A 14,632-nucleotide genomic window follows, 5' to 3' on the forward strand; every position below is an offset into this window, starting at 1 on the left:
GCGTTCGTGCACTTGGAGCAATGCTGAAGCGTTTGAATTGGACACTGCCGTTGTTTAAATTTTGGCCACTTTATTAATGCGAAACCATTACTATACGCCTCATCGGCAACGAAACCCGGCGTCGGCTTTGACCAACAGCAGTGGTCCGAAGAATCCCAGATGTCGACACCGCGGTATCAAAGAAAAGCGATCTTCCGTGGGAGCGGGGCAATGAACTCGGGACTTTAAGACTGTGAGGCGAGCCCGCAACTCGCAGGCAAGAAATCCGCGCTGCTTTTTGGCGAACAAAAACGTTTTGCATGTGTCGCCTTACGACTGCATGCTAATGGTTATTTGAAAAGAAAACAAATAAAAAATGAACAGCTAAAAACTACGCTTTCACATTCAAAGAAAGTCTTACGTGCCTTCTAAATTTTAGAATTCACAGTGTCGGTCGCTGGGGTCTCCTGAAGGAGAGGCGGCGATACGTGCTTACACTAATAGGTTAGAGGCCCGAATGTTGGTAATCGGCGGCCGCGCTTCGTGCCTGCTGTGGTCATTCAGCACGGCGGTAGCAGTGCTCCTGCCAGCAAGAGGTAGAAAGGTGCAAGGGGTTTGGGAATAGAAGAACTAAGCGCCCCATCTGTTCGGCAACAGTGGTTGCATGCAGCCGCACATAGAGGCGAGGAGGCTGTTGACAGCAGCGCTAAGGCCGATGAAGAGCATCACGGCTAAGTGGGTATAATCCTTCCTGGAATGTGCCGCACGAGTCCTGAAGATACTGCGGCTTTTCTACAAAGCTTTCTATGCTGCCACGCAATGTTCTGCAACGGTTGTATAGCGGTTGTATACCGCAACTTGCTCGGCAGTGACCCGCGAGACAACCTACTCGCACAATGTGGGTTTGCAATTGCAACCCCCCTTTTGCCGAGAACTAATGTGTTGTTTCGCCACCAAGACAAGGTGACCCGGGAGCTGATGGAAGCCTACTTTATTAGAAAAATCGGCAAATGGTGCGTCAGCGAACCTTCAATGGCCTTTACAGATATGGAATTCAGATACTTGAATGACCAGGTGCACACGCGCGCCGCTCCGGTTTAGATTCTCTTTCACGCCATGCGCGTAATATGTTTCCCCGAGGCTTTGGCGTGAGCAGTCTTAGGTGGTTACTGTATATATTCTGTTCCGCTTTTCTAATAAACCTTAGTTGCGAGTCAGCGCTGCTAGTGTCTCCCCTCTTGTTCTGTGTACTCTGTTTTAGTTTGCGCTGTTGTTGCACTATATATACCGGCCCGCCATATATAGAACGTTTGCGACGCGCCTCTGTCTCCGGCACGAACGCATTACTGAAGGTCTGTCACGGATTCTTCGCCGTGGATTCGAATACGAGCGCTAGGCAGCGACATCCACAATTAGGCCTGTAATTCTAGAAACGCCAATGAAGTTCAGAGGCCCTCTTCGGTTGGCTGGACGCTGAAAAGTGGAGGGACCGACAGCTAGCTGCCTGGCGTCTTCTGACCCCCTCTTTCCGGTTTCATAATCTTGGCTCAAACTCCTCTTACCACTACACCGTAATGTAGCGAAAAGTCAACCTTACAAAATGTCTCACTTTAGTTGTGATTAAATTTATATTAAAGCGCTCGAAAGCAGAAAAAGAGCTGTAATTAATTGACCCGTGGTAGTGGGTGCCTCTGTGCATCAAAACGCGACCCGAGATGGCGGCCCAAAGCACTCAGAGTATGCTAGTGTTCAGTACGCAGACGACATTTCCAAATACTGGCCCCATATGATTGTCTCATGGACACACAGCACAGCGGGCTTATTGTGGAACCTGCCGCATCGCACTCGCATCTTTCAATCCACTGCGGACAAGCTGTGAAGATGCCCTGATATTCTGAAGCGATCGCTTCACTACGCCAGCCACTTCGCCTCGTCGAGCGTGGTCGCACCTCGGCCGGATACCCGTGGCTGCAGCTGTGCGCCGGAGCCGCCGCAAGAGCCGTTGCCTAGCAACCGCCGCGGTGGACACCCGAACTGCACCGTACAGGAAGGAAGTGAGATTGAAAGAAGAAAGAGAAAAAAAATTACCGACGATTACGTTACTTCCTAATGCGAAATTTGAGCGCAGCAAATAAGCTGTTTCACCTTTTCGATAGATTGAGGCAAAGAAATCGAGCAACACATGTATGCGCTATAACAGAATTTTTTTTTATTTTTCACACGTATTCCTTTAACAAAGACTCCACTAACAGTTCTTGACAGTCATGAAGGAGGCTTTGTGGTCGGAGAAATAGACTGATATATGTTCGACTTGGTACACCAATGCTTGATTCTCAAAGACGAGATCTATACAAGTGCCTCGCGAGGTTGTCACAGCCGTGGGACGCGTTACGAGCGAGAGGAACGGGATGTTCTCCCGCATAAGTGTTAGGAAATTGCTGTTTGTCTTTATGTCAACATTAAAGTCCCCCACTACTAACATCGGTGTGGATCGATGGACGGTTAATGCGAGTTGCAGGAAGTGTACGACGTCTTTCGTGAGTGCGGTAGGGGCGAAGTAGGCAGCTACTACCAGCAAGCCGTTGGGCAACTTTGCGGCGCACAGTTCGCCAACTTCATGTGACGTGCCAAACATTTCGACTGGTATTGCAGAGAGACCTGTGCGCAAGTAGATAGCGACTCCCGCCGCTCTGTTGTGGTCTCTGCGAGCACCACAGCAGTATAGGAAATCTATGATTTCGAGAGGCTCTTCGGGATCCATCCAGGTTTCAGCAAAGCAAACTACAGAGGAATGGCGAAGAATGTGATCGTGGTGTACGTCCTTGGCATGTGCGGCAAGGGAGCGTACGTTAAGAATGTGGTTGTGAATGATGAATCAAGTGCTGCCAGCGAATGACGCGTCCATTGGCTGTCTGCGTGTGTTACTGATGTGTGGTTAACATGTTAAGCTTCGCCTGTAAGAGTGGAACGCGACAGCGTCTTGCAACGCTGCCAGGGAGTCCACAGAACGCCATCGGCAATTCGGCTGTACGCCTTGCTGGACGGTAAATTTATTTTTTGAGGAAAGGAAATGTATCTCTCTCGCATATCTGGGTGGACACCTGCACCTCGCCGTAAGGGAAAGGGGGAGATGGGAGTGAACGAAGACGCCGTATTAGCTAGACGCGCCTTTGTTCATTCCAAACCATTCAGCTGGCATTACGGAGTGGCTAGCGTGCTCGTATCGCACTCCGGAGACCCTGGTTCGATTCCCCAACTCGACCAATTTCGTTCTCGGTTTTATTGATTTATGCGGTCTAACTAGAAAGGTTAATTAGGCTATTTCATATTTATATTTTTGTATTTCTATCCATTGTGTTGTGTCATTAACCTGTCAATTGTTGGAACTGTCTAGGATGTTCGACACAACGTATATGAAACGAGCAACGTCTTACTGAGTGGGGAAGTGCGTGGTGGTGGAGGGAACGCGGCTTCGTACTTATGTTTTTTTTTTCAGCAGCGTCTCCTTCCGCGGACGCTGTTGTCGCTGCGGCGCGCGTCTTTTCTTTTCTTCTGACCTCTTCATTCTCCTCTATATTAATTAGGCTAATTGATTAATTAAGCAGTTAACTAAACTCAGTCCAACTTAGTTGCAGCATCACTATACGATCCCTTTGATTGGTTGCATGGCTACTAGCCAAAGTACAATTGGCCCCATTTGAAATTCGCGCACTGTGACGTCACGAGCATTTCGACCAATTGAAAAGCGTGACATTGGGGGCGGAGCTGGTTACGAGGCCGACGCCGACGCCGACGACGACGACGACGCGAAACCCAGGAACGGACGCCAAAGAGCTGCGCTCTAAAAGGGCCGTAGCGAATAAAATAAAAAAATTATATTTGAGGAAAGGAAATTACGCAGTAACTTGTCCGCATACCTCGGTGGACTCCAGCCATCCGATTGAACAGGAAGTGAGGAAGTGGCAGAGAAAGAAGAAACAGAAAGAGGGGCCGTTATGAAGAAAAAGAATTTGAGGAAGTTTTCATTCACCTAAATGTTCTTTGTTCTTTAACTTTAAATATTCTTCTGTCGTTTTTTAACAATACATTTTTTTAAAATTCACGTTAGGCTCCGATATTTTGTAATCCTATGGAAATTTCGTTATTTATACCACCATACCTTGGTCAATCCCCCTTATGGGTATGTGCCATTATAATGAGGAGGAAGAAGAAGATGAAGAAGAAATTACGCAGTAACTGTCAGTCCACTTGCAGGGACTAATTTCAGGAACTTTATTTTTCACCAAAATGTTCTTTGTTATTTAACTTTAAATATTCTTCTGTCGTTTTTCATGAATCCCCCCATATGGGTATGTGGCATTATAAATAGGAGGAAGAAGAAATTGCGCAGTGACTGTGTGTCCACTTCCAGGGACTAATTTGAATAAAAAACGCCCAGCGAAACGCAAGGCGAAAGAGTGATTTTGCAATTCGACTCTGCGACTTCCACACGGCTAGCTGTAGCTCACTACACGTTTAACCAGAGCTAAACCATGGCCAAATTTTTGATGCTCATATCATGCGTGGTAACCCTACTGCCTTGAGATGAAAAACAAAAACACTTTGCAGCGCTTTTACGACGCCATACGCAGATTAGTGCTAGCGTCCGCACTCAGTGACGAAGCACACAAACGAAGAAGCTATCAGTGAGGCGCTCGTCTCTCACAGCTCAGAATGTCGTCAAGTTTACATCGCCACGCGCGTGTGTGTCGGTTGCTTGGCCACTGATTATCCGCAGCCCAGGCTGGACAGCACAGGTTCCCTATACACGGTCCCCATTTGTGGTAAAAATGTGCATATATTTCTAGGCTGCTCCATGAATAAACAGACTGCCGTGCTAATCAGATAAAAAAAATATATGTACGGTTTAATGTCGCGTAGTGACACATGCACTATGAAGTACTATTAATTACTACCGGGACACACGGGCGTCCATTTAGCCTCCATCAAAATGCGGTTGCCGAAAAAAAAAAAACAGTTGCCTCCTCGGTGCCATACAAACGGCCGCGAAAAAAAAGCACACAGGAACGCAGGTGTGTCTGCAGAATAGAAAGAACCGCAAGCCGTTCTCATGCGTTCAGGGTGGACCCCTGAACTAATCCGCGAGGCGAATGAACGGAGGAGCTAATGAAGAAATACGCGCCCCTGGATTAATTTCGAGTTAATAAATGCAATCAAAGTGCCCCTACTGCGGATTCCTTTAACGAGCACTGACATCCCACAGCATACGGCGTCTTCCAGCATTCCGCCCGAATCGAAACGCGGCCGCCGTGGCAGGAACTGAACCTGCGTCGTCCTGGGGCGGTATTACGGAACTGTCAAATCAAAAACTTGTCAAAAACGCGTCAAAAACTCGTCAAAAAGCCCCGCCGTAGCCGCGCTCCTATTGGTCGGCCGTGGCCGGCGGCCATGTTGCTTTCTTGCGTCATGGGTGGCTGTCGTTTACGTGACGGACATGACAGAAGTGGTGACGTTGCACGCCTAATTATGCAGGCGCATTTTGACGATTTTTTTTGACGGCTTTGAGGCGCTCAAAATTGGACCGTTCGTTTTTGACAGAAAATGGCGGCGGCGGCAGCGGCGTCGTATGTGGCTGAGGCGGCTGCGGCGACGCGAGCAACGGCGAAGGAGGGCGCACGAAGACGCGTTTGACTTGCCGGACGAGCTGTTCCGACGCCTTTTTCGACTGGAGAGGCAGACTGCGGTGTGGCTATGCGACGAACTCGCCGATGAATTTGGAGGTTTGCGTGCGAATGCGCTGTCGGTGCAGCGGCGGGTGCTGTGTGCACGGCGGTTATTTGCGACCGGCGGCTTTCATGCAAGCTTCGGCAGCCGACGACACCTCTGTGCCACAGCTACATACAAATAAAACATGCTTATGCTGGCAAATAACTTTATTTTCACCTGCAAATCGCACTTCGTGGCCGTCTTCTGTTTACCGGTCGAGGAAAAAGAAACAGACGACCACACATCACATACAACGCTTCACGCTTTGACACTTTTTTCATCGATCGTAAGAGCCGAACAACACAGACCTTAACAAGTTGGCTTCGTCAATTTTTCCGCACTTAGAACAACCGCACAGTACCTTGATTTTCGTCGCCACGTAAGAAAACAGTATCAAGGCGTGGAACAGCTGTTCACGTGCAAAGCGGCTTGTTGACGTTTTACCGCCGTCTGCGCACCCCCGCGGCAGCAAAAGTTACCCACCAGGAAGTTTAATAGCCTAACTTCTTTCGCTTCTTGTTTTTCTTTATATTTTTTAGCTTTAAACATCATTTTTTGGCAAAATAAAATAATAATTATTTTTATCACTGTGCATTTCTTTACTCTTTTAGCAAAAATTTAGCAGACGGTCCCTCGTCGTGCAGGCAAATGCTTCGGGGCGCCGCTCTGCTGTAATTGGCTGATTCCTCGTTGCGTCAATTTTGCGTCAAGCGTCGACGTCACATCGTTTCGTCATTTTGACGTCACTGTCAATAACTTTTGACAGGTTTTTGACAAAGTTCCGTAATACGGGTCCTGCTCAGCGGACGGACACGCTAACACAAAGCCACCGCGGTGGCTTTACCTCAGCCAGTGAGTCACCAGTGTGGTTCAAAAGCCCTTTGCGAGGTAAACTGTGTGTGTCCCGGGTTAATCTTCCAGGACGCCACATTCTGAACGCACACATTTCTAAGCACACCAGAGCTTGGAAGAAGCCGGCAGTTAGGCTCGCATCTATAGTGACATATCACCCAGAAATTCGGACCCGGCTCACGTACGCAATGGCTGGCAGTATGTACCTCTCATTCATTGGCAAAGCCTCGAGTGCAGATAGAGTAACAAAGCGGGCATGGAACGCTTAAAATTTTCGATGGCAGAGCACAGAACGCTGACAGTCGAGCGAAGACGAACGCTACGACTACTGCAAAGATGCCTGAAAGTCTTATTACCGGCCGCAAATTCCTGTTACATGGTTTGGTTTGGTTTATGGGGTTTAACGTCCCAAAGCGACTAAGGATATGAGAGACGCCGTAGTGAAGGGCTCCGGAAATTTCGACCACCTGGGGTTCTTTAACGCGCACTGACATCGCACAGTACACGGGCCTCTAGAATTTCTCCCTCCAAAGAAATTCTAGCCGCCGCGGCCGGGATCGAACCCGCGTCTTTTGGGTCAGCAGCCGAGCACCATAACCACTGAGCCACCGCGGCGGCCGAAATTCCTGTTAGACATTCAGTCAGAAACATTGGCTGGATAAAAATTACCTGACTACCCTCGGTGTCCACGGAGACGCCATCGCTTCGCATTGTATAAGTTGACCACAGGCCTCACCTCATGCTATGACGTGTCCATCGCCCGGAGAGGTTGCCGCTGTGGAAACCAGCTGTCCGTCGCGATTGTTCCAGGAAAATGGCAGAAGGCCTCCAGAGCGCCGAGGATAACTTCAAGGAGTCCCCTAGTGAGCCTTATCATGAGGGCCTGTCTGGGGCATGGACACCGGCACTCTGCACCTGTTGCACTGATCCCGGAGACACGTCCTGCTAGGCGCAAGACCGCGTCACCAGAGCCACTCACACTCACGCACGCGCTCTCCCTTCTCTCCACTGACTGGTCTCGTGGTCCCCAGGCCACTCAGGCGTCGATATCTTCGGCATTAGTCACGAGACCTTTGCTATTTTTCGGCTTTGTTTTTTTGAGGAAAAGAAACGGTGCAGTAACTGCCGCTTCTCGGTGGAGATCACAGCCGCGCCTTAAGGAAAGGTATAAACGAGTGAGTGAGAAAGTTAGGAAGAAAAGGGGTGGTGGTGAAAACATTAAATAAAAGGCAAAAAGTAAAGAAAAGGAAAAATAAAATTAAAAATAAGACATAAGCAGAAATTAAAAAAAAATACATGAGATATGAAAATAAAAACAAAAACAATAAAAAAGGAGCAAAAGAAACAAAATACGAAAAATAAAAAGTTAATAAAAACAAACAGTGCGCCAGGAAACGCTTTCCTCTTGCAGCACTTTAGAGAGCCAAAGTGCCCTCTGAATTTTCACGGGTGTCCACCAAGACATGCGGGGCAGTTACTGCGTAACTTCCTTTCCTCAAATACAATTTTCAGTTTCATTACGGCCCCTCTTTCTCTTTCTTCTTTCACTCCCACTTCCTCCCTTCCTGTACGGTGCAGTTCTGGTGTCAACCGAGATCAGAGAGAATTTTCTTTCCTCAAAAAGCGTTGCGTTCAAAGGGCAAGGCATCGCGCCGAACGGGTGGTGGCTTTCCTCCCTTCCTGTACGGTGCGGTTCGGGTGTCCACCGAGATGACAGAGAATTACTGTGTCATTTCCTTTCCTCAATAAGCGTTGCGTTCAAAGGGCAAGGCATCGCGCTGAACGGCTGGTGGCGTTCCTTGGACTGCCTGGCAGCGTTACAACACGCTGTTGCGTTCCACTCCTAAAGGTGAAGCTTAAGCGTCATTAATTAGCAGGTAATTAGTATATAGTCATTAATCAATAATTGGTAACTAATTTGTACTTTGTCATTACTTCGTCATCAATTATGTGTGACGTCATGCAGGGGTAACGTCACCAGTGTCAGATAGGCAAAGTTGTGCGGAAAACGCTTTCGCCTATACGCACTTTCGACAGCCAAAGTTCCCCTGAATTTTTTAAGAACGGACAGGAGGTATGTTTGGATCAGCCCTAAGGAACCGATCCTTACTAACACTAGGCGGAGATCCCTAGTATGCGACCGCAGTGGCGGTAGCCGCCGCCTGGGCGCGCCCGACTAAGGCTTGTTGGGCCTGTAAGTCGTGGCCGTAGTGGGCGGGTGTCCGGAATAATTTCGACCACCTTCGGATCTTTAAGGTGCATTGACAGCGCACCGCACATGATGGCCTCTTGCATTCCGCCTTCATCGAAACGCAGCCGCCGCGAAGCCTGCAACTCCGGCTCAGTAATCGAGCGCGCTCAGCCGCCAGAGTGCCTCATTGGTTATGGCGCTGGGCTTCTGTCTCGAAAGACACGGATTGGGTCCCAGCAGCGGGGGTCGAATTTCGATGGAGATGAAATTCTAGAGGACCGTGTACTGCGCGATGTCATTCCACGCTTAATAACCCCAAACGGTAGAAATTTCCAGAGCCCCTCACTACGGCGTCCCTCATAGCCTGATTCGCTTTTTGGGATTTAAAATCCTGCCCGAAACGATACCTCAAAAGCGCGGCGTGGGGATACGGGAGGGCTAAAAAAGGGAGTCAAAGGTTCGCAGGAGCAAAGGGTTGCGGAATAATATCGACCGCCCGATGTTGTTTGACGCGCACTGGTATCACCCACAAATTGGCTTCATATGCGTTTCGCCTCTATAGGCACGAACCCATGGACACGTGGTACGTAGTACGTACGACTATAGTCTAGTACACTGTAGTACGGTTTATGGTTTATGGGGTTTTAACGTCCCAAAGCGACTAAGGCTATGAGAGACGCCGTAGTGGAGGGCTCCGGAAGTTTCGACCACCTGGGGTTCTTTAACGTGCACTGACATCGCACAGTACACGGGCCTCTAGAATTTCTCCTCCAAAGAAATTCTAGCCGCCGCGGCCGGGATCGAACCCGCGTCTTTTGGGTCAGCAGCCGAGCACCATAACCGCTGAGCCACCGCGGCGGCATCACTGTAGTACGACGTACTACAGTGAGTAACAAGGGGAAAATCAACTGCGGTTTAACTATTGCTGAATATGGCTAGACCATGAAAGTTATGACCCATCGGGCAACTAGACGCGCTTTGGCGTCAGTAAAGTTACATGCGTTCCGGGCACTGGATAGACAGGGCGCCCACTAAGCCATACTGACAGGTGGCAGTTAATAGATAGCGAGTTTACCCACCCAATGAACTCTGCGGGCAATTGCAGCAGTGCCGCCTCTCTGCCACGACGTCGTCCGCGCTAACGCATGGAGCCCATATCTATCTCTCAGCACCGCCACGTACCTCAAAGCGCTATTGAGGCGTCCATTGACCCTGGGAGCCAGTTATGAGCCATTCCTTTGCTCAAAAGTCATCCGAGTCTAGAACGTTGTAAACGCCAACGCCAATAACAAAATGGACTCGATGGCCTATTGCTTCAGTGCCGCCTTTCTGCCCTAACGTTGTCAATACCAACGCATGCAGCGCGCATCTCACTACCACCACGTAGCTCAAAGGAGCGACTAAAGTGACCACTCTCCCAGTGGGCCAGTTATGCTCATTTCCTTTCCTTTCGATTCTCCCGTTATCGGTTTCGGCGCCGTTTTGAAGCGGCTCAAGGTCAAGGATTCGGTGAAACGCATAACATGGCGCAGTAAAGCTTTTGCTTTAACAATCTGCCGATGATTACGTTACTTCCTCATAAGAAATTTGTGCGCAGCAAATCAGTTGTTTCAGTGTTTTGATATATTGAGGCAATTCGAGCAAGACATGTGTACAATTACAGATAACTTGTTATTTTTCACACATATTCATTCCTCAGGAAACACTCCACTAACAGTTCTTGATGGTCATGAGGGAAGCTTCGTGGTAGGAGAAATAGATAAATAAATGCTCTACTTGTAGCACCAATGCTTGGTTCTCAAACAACAGGTCTATGCAAGTATTTAGCGAGGATTTCACAGCGGTGGGAGGAGTTACGATCGAGTGGAATGGGATTTTCTGCCACATGAGTACTAAGGGATTCCTGTTTTATCTACATTTAAGTCCCCACCCACCCTGCCACCATGGCAGGTGGCCCTGGTTGACCGCGAGAGTTCGCTCACCACTATCAGCGCTAACGCATGCAGCCCATATCTTTCTCTCATCACCCCACGTAAGCGCTATTCAGGCGTCCACTGTCCCAGGTAGCCAGTTATATGCAGTCCCTTTCCTTAAAATGAATGGAGTTTAAAAAACGAATGCCGAAGGCCTATGGCTTCAGCGCCGCGTTTCTGGAACGTTGTCAACGCCAACGCATGAAGCGCACATCTGTCACTAACACCACGTAGCTCAAAGCAGGATTGAGGTGTCCACTATTCCAAGAGGGCAGTTATGCGCCTTCTGCCTGGTTTAGCTGTCCACCGAGATGTTTGAGATAGTGCGCCATTTCCTTTCATCAAAAAGCAATTTACCAATCCTTCCCTATGCTTTCCAAGATCCCGCTCTATTGGTTTCGCAGCTTAAAGCGCGACTAAGGTGTCCACTGCCGGTTACAAGGGACAGCGGCCACGGTGCCGGACAACAGCAACGCCTCGAAACGCAGAAACGGGCGCCCAAGAGGTGCGCTCTAAAAAAATTCAGTGTCGGGATTAACATCCCGAAGCAACGCAAGGCACGCTCTTTGAGGTACTGCACTGCACTGGCATTGTAGGGTTTCGAATCATACTACCCGCGGCTCCTAAGCGCTAAAAGCGCAGAGCACACGGGCGTCCATTTCGCCCCCATCGAAATGCGGTCGAAGTTTTTTCCAGCCGAATTATCGGTGAAGAAGCTATTTCAACGCTGGCGTGCTGAAGTAGCCAGCGAAATAATGAAATTCCTACCTAATGAAAACAAAAGCAAGCGATTCACAAAGAGATACGCGTTCAGGGTGGGCGCCTGAACTAATCCGTGTGGCAATGGAACTGAGCGAGTGAATTGACCAGAAAGGGATGGTTGCGGATTAATTCCGGGTCGATAAATGGAATGCATGTGGCCCACCGGTGAACGACCACTGACAGAGTACAGCATTCGGCGTCTTTGTATTGCGCCTCAATCGAAACACGGCCGCTGTTGTAGGGGCTGAACCTGCGTCGTCCTGCTCACCAGTCGAACTCGCAAACACAGCCACCGCGGTGGGTTCACCTCAGCCAGTGAGTCACACTGGCCAAGAGGAGCACAGTTGAAGTGTCAGGGTTGCCTAAAACACTGTTTGGTATGGGTAGTTTGTGGTGACTGCTGATTGGATAGTTATGGCAGAACTCATAGTGGCACTGTGCAGTATGGTGTCTACACAACTGGGTGGACCCGCCTACTGTGGTTAAAAGTTTTAACATCTGCTGCTGATCCAAAGGTCACTGGTTTTGATCTCTGCCGCAGCCACTGTATTTAGTTGGAAATGAAACTCAAAAGGCGCCAGTGCGCTGTGAAATGTCAGCGTACGTTCATGTTTATGCACCCTAGGTGTCCCTGGGGGTCCAAGTGCCGCTGCGGTACACTAAATCTTCCGTGGTGAACACTAAAGACTGGATGCTTTCAAGCTTTCACTCCCCCATATCCAACGTGCCCACATCCACTCTTCCACTGCCAGCGAAAATGAGACTGTGCCCTTCCCAAACTCAATTTTAGTCTCTCTAGACTCAAACAATGAGACTCCACAGCATGCGCAGGAGCAAAGCTAGGTGGTAAGGAATTTCAGCGCTGTTCAACAGCACATTCCAAACCGCTGCCTCGTTGACTGTACCGCAGGCTTGTTTGTGCCCTATCTATCTAGCATGGCAAAAGCGCGCAGAATGGGACGAACGATGGCTTTCATGAAGGTAGTTTGGTGCTAAGAATACTAGAGAAAAATTATCTGGTGCTGGCACTGTGTGTGCTGCAGGCCCGGTATCAAAGTATCCTCCATTTTTATTCGAAGTGGCATTAGTGAAGACTGCCGTTGTGCAGGAAAATGGGCAATTTCAGGCTATCATCAGCCTTCAGCACATCTAGTTAGTGTTCTCAGTAAAAATAGGCTACCATGGCTCCTTTTGGATGACGGGTTCCCGGCCGTCGTAATGTCAAAACATAGATTCAGTATGACACACCATTTAGCACGCCCTTTATTATGACATGCTCTATCGGCAGTATGCTCAACACTGCATTGCTGTAGACACCCCTGCGATTGTACATTGCGAAAGGCGGCTTTTAAATGAGAATATGAGGCACTCGTGCGTCTTCATCGGGTTTGTGGGGTTCTTCGAGATGGCAGGACTGCTGGCGGAGGTAACTTGCTCGCACTCTTCTGCACACTGTACACCGGCTGTCGCTGTTGCACGTGCTTCTCGGCTGCTGAAGTCTTTCCTGGACACGGCGTCACCGTCGAGGGTGAAATGAGGATTATTAGAATGCGAAACACTAAAAAGAACATTGCTACAGCAAAAGATACGCATTCTCACAAATTTCCCGTAGAAGCACCTATACTCAACCTTATGTACATGCTTGGTCAGAAGTTTCCAGGCCACATGGTCTGCTTTTGAGCCACATGGCTGGGCATTTACGTCGTCCACGAAGATAAATATATCTATACGGAATAGGAGAACCATCATTCCCACCTTTCATAGCCTTGCTAGATTCATAGCGGTGTTAATGAGAAGCAAGAAATTTTAACACAAGCATTGTGAATTTCTTTTAACCTCTTCGGTAAATTTGGTAAATGTTTAGATATTATAGGCAAAGATGAAAAACTAGTTTAACAGAAAAGGTCTGCTTGTCATGAATATTTCTGTAGTAATGAATAAATGAATGCTTAAACTTTCTCGTACTGCACTCGACCTACATGTGTATACAGCCCGATTACACTGCATAAACAGTGCAAACAGAGTGCACGCTTACTACGACAGGCTGGTTGTTACTATTATCCAGGTTAATTCCACGCTAATTCTGGAGCGCGAACTGAAAGTGAGGTAAATGATAGAAATCGAGGCCTAAGGTCGCTCTTCTGCATTGAAACACAAGCCCTGAAGAACTTATATGGACGTCAACGACTTAGTTTAATAGTATTTAACCTCACAAACAGAACATATTACACGAATGCAAATGAAGTGGCAAAGTCATGCAAATAGTTTTGATTTGACAACTGAGCTAAGATCCCCAAACTGTATATACATTTGGTCCTTGGCGTTACAAAATTTATGAGCTGTTCCATTGCAAGGACAGCTAATTAACAGCTGTGAAATGCATGCGGTACACAGATGTATAGGTTGTTTGATTTCGCAGTTAAACCCCCGGAAAATCAAAGTTAATTAGTGTACAGGCTGAGGGACGTCATGTATGGAAATCTTTCGAAAAGTCGTTCATTATTAGTAATGATTTCAAATCATTTCTGCGAAGCTCACTGTACAGTAATTACACAAGTAGGGTGTTGCTGTTAATGGGTGGGACTCTGAAAGGTGGTGCTCACGTAGTGCCAGTGACTTCAGCCACTCAGCTCAAGGATCGACACCAATAGGGCATCCGATGGTGTGCAGGACGCTTCTACACACAAATGTGTACCGTACATATGAAACAGTACCGCTCAACCACCCTTGCCCGCACAAGCGCAGTCCCCATATGGAATTGACTGTTGTCACTCCTATAAATGGGACACAGCTGTGTGTCTGCCCAAGTGGGCGCACCTGTGACCAATCAAGCCCTGCTAGATGGGCCTGCGCCTATCCTGTGCGCAGGTGCACTGCTCAGGAGCTGTCTGAACCACCGTGGTGCAGCCTGGCGTCCCCCTCATGCCCTATTCTACTTTTGCTTCCTTCAGCGAGGGCCCACCTGAATACTGCAACCTTTATAAGTATGTCCGATTACTGGTTTAAAGTTGGTGGTGATGATTCGATATTTAATGCCAGCTAGTTAACAGCAACTGTGAAATGCACGCGGTACACAAATTTTAGGTTGTTGATTTGTATGGGCTTTTTT

At 48.4% G+C, this 14,632-nt stretch overlaps 1 protein-coding gene and 1 long non-coding RNA gene across 11 annotated transcripts in view; both read right to left on the reverse strand.

Annotated features, from left to right (window-relative positions):
- The window catches only part of LOC149347777 (uncharacterized), a 101,151-nt gene extending 93,586 nt beyond the window's left edge, over positions 1-7,565 (reverse strand). For 5 of the 7 annotated variants that reach the window (XR_016292630.1, XR_016292624.1, XR_016292627.1 and 2 more), the window contains exon 1: positions 7,334-7,565. This is a non-coding gene — a long non-coding RNA (uncharacterized LOC149347777). The remainder of the gene's footprint in view (positions 1-7,333) is intronic. The other 2 variants (XR_016292626.1, XR_016292625.1) reach the window with 1 other exon arrangement.
- The window catches only part of LOC149347775 (uncharacterized), a 240,320-nt gene that overhangs the window by 136,514 nt on the left and 89,174 nt on the right, over positions 1-14,632 (reverse strand). The gene's annotated exons all lie outside the window — the stretch shown is intronic.

This window comes from Amblyomma mixtum, chromosome 4 (genome assembly GCF_055824585.1).
Source record: "Amblyomma mixtum isolate Tamu chromosome 4, ASM5582458v1, whole genome shotgun sequence".
NCBI classification, from domain to species: domain Eukaryota; kingdom Metazoa; phylum Arthropoda; class Arachnida; order Ixodida; family Ixodidae; genus Amblyomma; species Amblyomma mixtum.